The 8,879-nt window shown below is 36.2% G+C and overlaps 1 non-coding gene across 1 annotated transcript; it reads left to right on the forward strand.

Moving 5' to 3' along the window:
- The first annotated feature begins 6,543 nt into the window (after positions 1-6,543).
- LOC145096358 (small nucleolar RNA R71) lies at positions 6,544-6,650 on the forward strand. The gene has a single exon (XR_013703767.1). It is a non-coding gene; the product is annotated as a small nucleolar RNA R71 (small nucleolar RNA).
- Positions 6,651-8,879: the final 2,229 nt, after the last annotated feature.

Consider the following 8,879-nt stretch of genomic DNA (forward strand, 5'->3'; position numbering starts at 1 on the left):
ATATGAGTTTGGATTTGTCACTAACCTTGTCTTATGATTATGGTTATGACAAATTCACATGGATATGAACACATACACCATAAAATCTAAGTGTCATACGGTTTCTCTCTAATGCTTGAAAATGATGGTGAGGAAACGCTTTCACTAAGTAGATTTTAGGAAGATAGCAATTGTAATATTTGCATTCTCAAAGTCGTTAGTGGAGCGCGTGTGGTTACCCGACACACTAACATAGACTTGTGAGAAATGGAAAAGGTCTAAACAATTGAGACTAAGATTACGTCATCCGTTTTCATAGTTCTAAAATTATTTAGACATACATGTGAGCTATCTACGGAAAGGTGTATGATTTTGATAAAGTCTTATCAAAGCAATCTCATATAAGAAATCTAAACTTTGGTAAGAAAGTCAATAAAGTATTGATTTCTAGAAGTCCAGCTGATTTCTGGATACATGTCAGAGCTAGTGGGAGCATAAGTGTTATGCTAATAATCATCATGTTAGTGGGAGCACGATTATTATGTTAAGTGTTGCAGGTTAGCAATGTTAATTATAGAAAACAAAAGTTTCAATTCGTTTTGAAAAGTTGTTTTGCTATAATTAACGGAGAGGATTTTATACTTCATTCCAATTCTACAAGCTTAGATTGAGATTTTAATCAACTTTAGTCAAGGATATATATGAATGTTATTTTGGAATGTCTCAACAAAAGGAAATTCTATATATGTTGTGTTCTCAAAATTCGATTATGATTACGACATACTTCTTCATAGTTCGAATTATGAAGAACATGTCAAATAAAAAAAATTATTGCATGAATCATGTCCCATATGCTTTGATTACATGTGCTATAATCCGGTCTAAATTTTCCAAATGCCTAGGGCATTAATATGGAAAATGGAATAGAACTGGATATGACTAAAATGATTAAGCAATTATTAAGGACAAATTGAGGTTTACCAAATATTGGTTACTCATGGACAATTGGAAGTATAGAGGAAGGACCATATTGACATATTTTGAAAAGAGGCAACTCTTGTTCAAAAGTGATGCTCAAAATGGGAATAAGGAATTGTTTCCATAGGTGGAAATTATTATTTGAATCTGTGTAAGATTAAAGAACTTAATGCAAATAATGATGTTCAAAGGAATGTACTTTGAATGTGAGACTTCATTTCCATGGAATTGCTTGCCATTGGAATACTATGTAATGTATGTTCCCAAGTCTTTGTGACTTTTATGCATAGTCATTATAAGGGAATCATTGCATATAAGTTTAGAATCTAACAAATTATAGTAAATGGCAAGAGTTTGGTATTCTTACATTTACAATAGGGATTGGGATTGTGAAATGAGCATCATTGGAGTCGTGTTCAATTGATCTATTTCACAAAAGAAAAGATCATATGTAAACATAGTGTGAATACTTGGAGTATGACGTAGCTATTGTTTGGACGAACATAGTATGCATGCTTGGTGCATGGCATTACCATTGTTTCAATTCAAGTATTAAGTTGATAAAATCAAAACATTGAATAATGAGTAATCAATATGGTGCTTAGATAAAAGGTGTTTTTATTTACTCTCAAACTGTTGGGGCCATATATGATTAGTATTATTCTTGTGTTTCACTTTGCATGTTTTGACTTTCAGAACAACTAGGTTGTTCTTCCTGAATGTCTAAGTTATTTAAACCATCCACAGTCGGTCATATGTTGGAATTAGATATGAATTAATACTGTAATGAATCTGGCTTGTAAGATTTGTCTAAGGTGCATTAGACATAGCAATGGTCGCTACAACATTCATGAGTCCTCATAAGTTCTGAGTATTGGATTCAACCCACGCTCATTTGAATCACTTCATGGATGTTTATCACGAGTGAATCATGAGACAATAATATCTTATATTCTTCAAACCTAGAGATATGAGTTGTTGACTATGAGTTGGTTATACATTGATTGCATGAAAACGCATTGGTAACTCGATGTTATAAAATGTTCCTTTGTGTATGATTCAACAAGTAGTCAGAACAAGCATATGAGTCGAAGTTTATCCATTCCTTTTACCCTTAATGGGATAAAAGCGATATATGTGGGCCCCTCGATGATTTAGTGATGACAAAATGTAAGTGCTCGACCGGGCAGGGACTGATTTGATTTGTTCAATTAGGCAGTCGTCATAAATTGGAAATCGGGAAACAACAGATGGACAGAGAGAATGATTATAATCCATGTCTCAGTCCATATGATATCAAGAATGGAGGAATATATGATCACTTATCTAATACACGTGTCATTAATTTGTTTAGAGTTCGACAACGACTTTTGAGAGCTATGATTGCTAGTTAGGTTATGTAGTCGTACTTGCAATAATAGTTTTAGACTTATCCAAGTGGGAGACTATTGGATTAATGTCTAAGTCCATAACTATAATTGGTATATACTTGACCCGACTCGGCATGGTCCATTTGGGTTGCATGGCATCATGCATTTGGATAGACTAAAATGAGAGAAATAACACTTAAGATTTATTAATATATATTAAGTTCTAATATATTAATAAAAATATTTAATTAGTGTTGATCAAGAATTAATCTAGAATTAATTAAGTGATCAAAAGAAGACTAATTAAAATATATGGGTTGATTGTGTAAATCAACCATACTTATATAGTGGGCTAATGCTCTATGGATTATCAAGTTTGGCTAAAACCCATAGGATGCTCCATAGATGCTCCATGGTGTATTTGAACCGATGGATCCATGGAAATGGAAATCCATGACAATTAGGATTTACCCTAATTATGACTACCTATATAAGGATCTTATTATTGAAGAAATCGGCCACTAGTGAAACAAGTGAGGGCAAACCGATTTTCGAAGTGTTCTAATTTCTCTCGAAGTTATTCCAAATACATTTGATGTTTTGTGAACCATTTGAGGTGTCACACTTGGGGCACTAGGCTCTCAAGCTACATGGAATCAAGCACCAACAAAGAGGTATGTAATTCTACTAGAGTTTATTTTAGTTGTACTTCACAATATGCTAGTTAGGATAAATACCTTGGAAATTTATATTTGCATGTATAATAGAGAAAACATGGATCCAAGGTATTTAGGGTTGCATGTACACCATAAGAGTGTTAGAATGCTCAAAACCCAACAATTCCAACCCTCCAAGCGAATTCAACGAGGCTACATTCCCGATACTCACCCCTTAAACGGAATACGAAAGCTTGCTGTCAATGTGGGTCTAGGACAGTCTCCTGGAATGTCACTGTTGAGAAAAACTCAACACAAATCTCCTTATACACGATCTCTTGGATCCGAAAAAGGTTGAGCCATCCCGAGCAAGTGAACGAATATCCATCTCCAATAAATATTTTTGTCAAAAACGGGGACAGCCTTTCCACGAACCCGACTTCCCTCAACCGCATCCAATTTATTGTCGGAGCAACTGCAATCTCTCGGTTGTAGAGCCACCCTAATTTGTTATTCCATCGGGTCAAGATTTCTCGGGACATCGTTGTGGGAAAATTGTAAAGCGGGTGTAAACCCGCAACTCCAAGAGGTGTGTCCCTTCTAGGACCCATTTCTACAAAAACAAACAACAAACATAGCCAAAAGAAACAACCCACAAGTTTAGAAATAAAAGAAACCGAAAACTGTTCAGCCCAGAATTCACGTCGTGTTTTCTTCATCGATGTCACATTCTGTTCTGTTCTTGTACAAATCGGCCAATACAATGCTAGGGGTTTACTCCTATGTTACTTTCGACCATAAATCATCTACATTTGAAGGCTAATTCATGAATTCTAGGGCATATTTTATAGATTTCAACTAACTAACAAACCCTAAACCTAAGTTCAACTATTAGAGAAGAATTAAACTTAGTACTTAAGAACCATTACCTTAGATTGAAGTATTACGTAAGTAAAAAAGGAAAATAGAGTGGTTGTCGGCCAATATCGAACGGAGGGGACCAGTTGCCGCTTTCACTTCGTGAGGAATAAACAAAGTGGTAGGTCAAACAGATTCCTTATCCTTTAATCTGTGGTCCCAAATAATTTACTACTCACGTAGTAAATCCGTAATGGTTTACGTCGTGAGTTTTGTCTGGACTCTAAAATTGGGCCATTTAAGTAGGAAGTGGGCTAAGGCATATATTGGGTCATTACTAAAAGTGGGCAGGCTTACAAAAAATATAGTTATCATAAAATATTCATTCCCGTATTCCATCTGAATTCACGTCGTGAACCCATAATGGTTCACGTCGTGAGTCCTGTCTGATCATGAAATTTATTAATTTCTCCAAATTTAATTTTGTAAGATAATAAGTGTTACCACTTGATTTTAATGACTCCTTATGCAGATAATAATTCGGATGACATGATCGACTTCCTAAGAACTAAAAATATGCTAAAAACTAAAAAGAAAAAGAAAGAAAATGCAAACCAAACTAGGGTTGCCTCCCGAGAAGCGCTTCTTTTTGAGGAGTCTTGAGCTGGACTCCGTGCCTCCTACGTTGAATCATCTGAAGAGTCCACCACTAGGATCTTTTTCTCCTTGAAACGCCTCTTGTAAGCTTGAACACATCTTTTATATGCCTTTTTCGAATTTTCCTTTTTAGCCTTGACCTCGTCTCCATCAAGCTTGTGTTTGGTTCCTTTAGTCTCTATCTTGTCTTCATACTTAAACTCCATAATATCCTTTTCTTCCTTTACCACTGATCATGTTATTTTTTATGTAACCTCCTCGTCATCACTCGACATCTCATCATCTTCCTTGCTCACCCAAGAAGTTGGATTCGTGTAGGCAATGACTTCAACTAAAAATGGAACAGATGCTCTCGGTTTTGTTCTTTTAACTTGTTGAATTTCTTTGATTTATTTTTCCATGAGCTTCTCTAATTCTTCAAGTTCATTTTCTTCATCAATGTTGAAGACCTCTTTTTGAGCATGATTCCCTTGGAAACCATCTTCTATTCCCAAAATTTCCTTCTCATCCCCAACTCTCAAGGTGAGCTTGGACTCGCGTATATCAACCAGAGCTCCAATAGTGTTTAGTAACGGGTGACCAAGAATAATTGGAAGATTGGGATCTTCTTTCATATCCAAAACCACAAAGTCTATTGGAAAAACAAATTTCCTAATTTTCACGAGAATATCTTCCACAATGCCCCGGGGCTGTGTCACTGAACGGTTCGCCATGTGAATAGTCATCTTTGTAGCCTTCAACATCTGAATATTTAATTTTTGATAAAACGAATAAGGCATCAAATTTATGCTAGAATCACCTTAGAGTTCTCCATTAACCTCATCTTCTTAGGTACCTCTCCCAGCACAACTTTTGAGCTTTTCTCACTTAGAATCACCTTAGAGTTCTCCATTAACCTTTATTGCTGACGAGTGTCTAACAAATCTTGTAGGAACTTAGCATATTCTGGAACTTTTGCAAGTGAATCAATAAAAGGAGTATTGATAGGAATACCCTTCAATTTCTTGATAAACTCTAGATGTTCTCTCTCCAGTGGACTGAGATTAGCTCTAGACGGGAATGGCAAAGGTGGTTTATAAGCCGGAACAGATACGAATTTCTTTTGTTCAGACCGAGCCCACGACGTGAGCATAGCGGACTCACGACGTGAACTGGGTATTCGAGCAGATTCTTTAATTTCGAGCATCGGCTTCTTTGGCTTTGGATCGGGCTGTTGTGGCTTCACTTCTATGGCTTCTAGGAATTCATAAATCGCCTCTTCTTCAATATCTATGGCCATTACATGAGATTGGGTCTTCTTTTCAAAATCTTTTGGGAACATCCTCTCATTAACCAAGGTGGTAAGTTGACCAAGTTGTACTTCAAGGTTATTGATGGAGGCTTGTTGATTCTTTTTTAATGCTTGCTAATCTATCATCATTGCATGATGATTCTTCATTATAGTTCGTTGTTCTTCCATTGCAGTGTCAGTAGAATCATGTCTTTTTTCTGAAGCTTCCATGAATTTCATCAACATGGTCTCTAATTCTGATTTCTTTTCAGCTAGTGGTTGCTCTCTTTAGTAGAAGCCCCGGCCAGTTTGCCTAAAGTTCTCTTCTTTTTGCTTCTTGTATTCATTGTAAGGAAACCACTCTTTCTTTGGTTTTCTACAATCTTCATCATATTTGTCCCCACTTGAGTAGCATTCTTGAGCTTTCTTGCTTGCAAATTCATTCATATGGCAATCCTTTGTCAAGTGTGGGCCACTATATCTCTCGCAACCAACTCGGATTGCATGAATTGATTGGTCTAATTGAGTCAACCTCCTATCCATAGTGTTATGCATTTCCATCACAACAACCATCTCTTTAGTTTGTGTACCTCCACTGTCTTTTGTTCCATCATGCCCTGGGTTATGATACTCACGAGAGTGCCTCGAAAACTCTTCAATCAGCTCCATGGCCTGATTTGGGTTCTTCTTTGTTAATGGTCCTTGCAAATCAAGGAGTTGTCTAGTCATGACATTCACCCCATCATAAAATATCGACATCTCTTGCTGAATATTCAGATCATGTTGAGGACAATTCCTTAACAACCCCTTATAGCGTTCCCAGGCCTCGTATAATGACTCCCCCAGATTTTGCTCAAAGTTGGCAATTGCCTTCTTGAGTTTAGAGATTTTGGAGTGTGGACAAAACTGATCTAGAAATCTCTCACGCAATTGGGCCCATGTGGTGATTGTACTAGGTGGGAGTGCCTTCAACCAGTCTTTTGCTGCTCCCTTGAAAGTGACTGGTAGCATCCTTAGCAAAGCTGTAACCCTTGGGATATTAGGAGTATTAAAATAATTCGTAGTATCGTTCACCTAGTCTAAATATTTGAAAGCATCCTCGTGATCCTTCCCATAAAATGGGATATCCTTAACTGCAGTAAGGATATGTCCCTTTAACTCGAATGTGGCATTGTCAGGAATCGTAGGATGTACTAAACTCGACGCCACATCATTTCGAATGCGCTTCTTGTAGTCCCCCATGGACATTTCATCAATGTTCACAATTTCGTTCTCCAGCTCGTTCTCGGGTTCACTTGTATGTAATTCAAATTTAGGTTCGGTATCGTATTCGGACTCGGCTTGGACGGGTATTTGATCTAAGTGTTCAAGCTTGCTCTTGTTCTTTGAAGATGAACTTAACTCCTCCGTTTTATTCCCCGACTTCTTAGAGAACACTGATTTGAATTCTTGAAAAGGTGTCTTCTTTGGTGTTTGATCTTCTTTCTCGCTCTTATCCTTCTTTTTGTGGAGTGTAGACTCGGGATCTTCAAGTGGTGGTACCAAAGGTGTGTTAGAACCTCTAGTCATGAACTCCTGAAATAAGACAAAAAGACAAAATGTAAAACTTAACTAAGAAAAACTAACGGAAATAAACAAAACTAAGGATTTCAGTTCTCATGTCGTGAATCTTTAAGATTCATGTCGTGAGTCCTGTAATGCAGAAAAAAATTAAAACATAAAAGTAACTTCTTGTAGGTTTTATCCTATAAAATGGATCGATTAAATTAAAGCAAACAAACTAATAATTAACTAAGCCGTTCCCTGGCAACGGCGCCAAAACTTGATGTGTACGGAAGTACCCACTAATTTTAATATTTATAACCTAACAAACTTAGACTAACTATGCACTTGTAGGCATTATGCCTAGTCAGATTATAGTAAAGCTTGGGTAAGTCGGGTGTCGATCACAGGGGACGGTGTTATTAATTAATCTATTTACTACTAAATTAATCTAATTATTAACAAGCTAAAAGAGGTTTTTATCTGATTTTGCAAGATCAGACTAACTTAACTCAAATTCAATCAATAATTAAAAACACTCTTATCTAGTTTGAATCCACTTCTTCCTTATGGCTAGCTAATAATTATGGATTATTAAGTTGGTTGTTATTATATTAGTAATTTAGGTCTAAATTTACCAATAGTTAATTAATTCATGTAAAACTATGTATGGTCACACACAATTAAACACATAACCAATTATGCTTATGAATATGCTATGTAGGATTTATCATGCAAACACAGTTATGGTCATAAACTATGTTCTCTAGCACAACAAAGTTAATTACTTCAATTACTAAGTAAGATTTTGGTTGATCGTTGCTCTAGCAATTCAATGTTCACTAAATTAGTAGGTTATCAAGTTCGTGCAGTTAATGGTCACTAAACTGCACATAACATGAATTTAAGCAACTAAAGCAACAACATAAGCATGCTAGGTGACAATAAATCAAACACAAGCAATTCACCAACTAAATAAATCCATATAAAATTATGCTATTCATAAGTTAGAAGCTTCATCTAGCTAGATAACAGTAGCTAGATTCAGCAGCTCATAGTAGCAACTAACACATAAACGTAACTCAAATAAGAAAACATGTTCATAAGTATCAAACAAATAACTTAATTATGGACTTTTAATCTTTTGGTGTTGAGTATCCTTTTTCTATAACCTTACTTGTTCTATAAATCGCCTCCTCGAACCTCTTCCTTCAGCCAAAAGTCTCCCAAATCGTAATGGGCAAAGGTATTTATAATATCTTTAAATTTCCCGTTCATTTCGTGAGAATGTAAGTCTCACGTCGTGACCTCGAGATAATCGTGTTCGGCAAGGATTCCTTCACCCGGATGCTTATCTTCTAAAACTCTCTACTCACATCGTGAACCATGAACTGTTCATGTCGTGAGTACGTCTTTTGGGTGTTTTTTCGTTCTTCGTTCCTTCAAGGCCCCCAAAGTTCCAAGTATTGTCACTTCTGGTCCCTTTCTTTGAAAATACCTCTATTTGGTTGCACATAACAATTTATCCTTATAAGTACCATAATTATGTGCAAATAACCAAAATATTTA

The sequence above is a fragment of the Lactuca serriola genome, chromosome 3 (genome assembly GCF_051521515.1).
Source record: "Lactuca serriola cultivar US96UC23 chromosome 3, Lser_US96UC23_V15, whole genome shotgun sequence".
Classification (NCBI taxonomy): domain Eukaryota; kingdom Viridiplantae; phylum Streptophyta; class Magnoliopsida; order Asterales; family Asteraceae; genus Lactuca; species Lactuca serriola.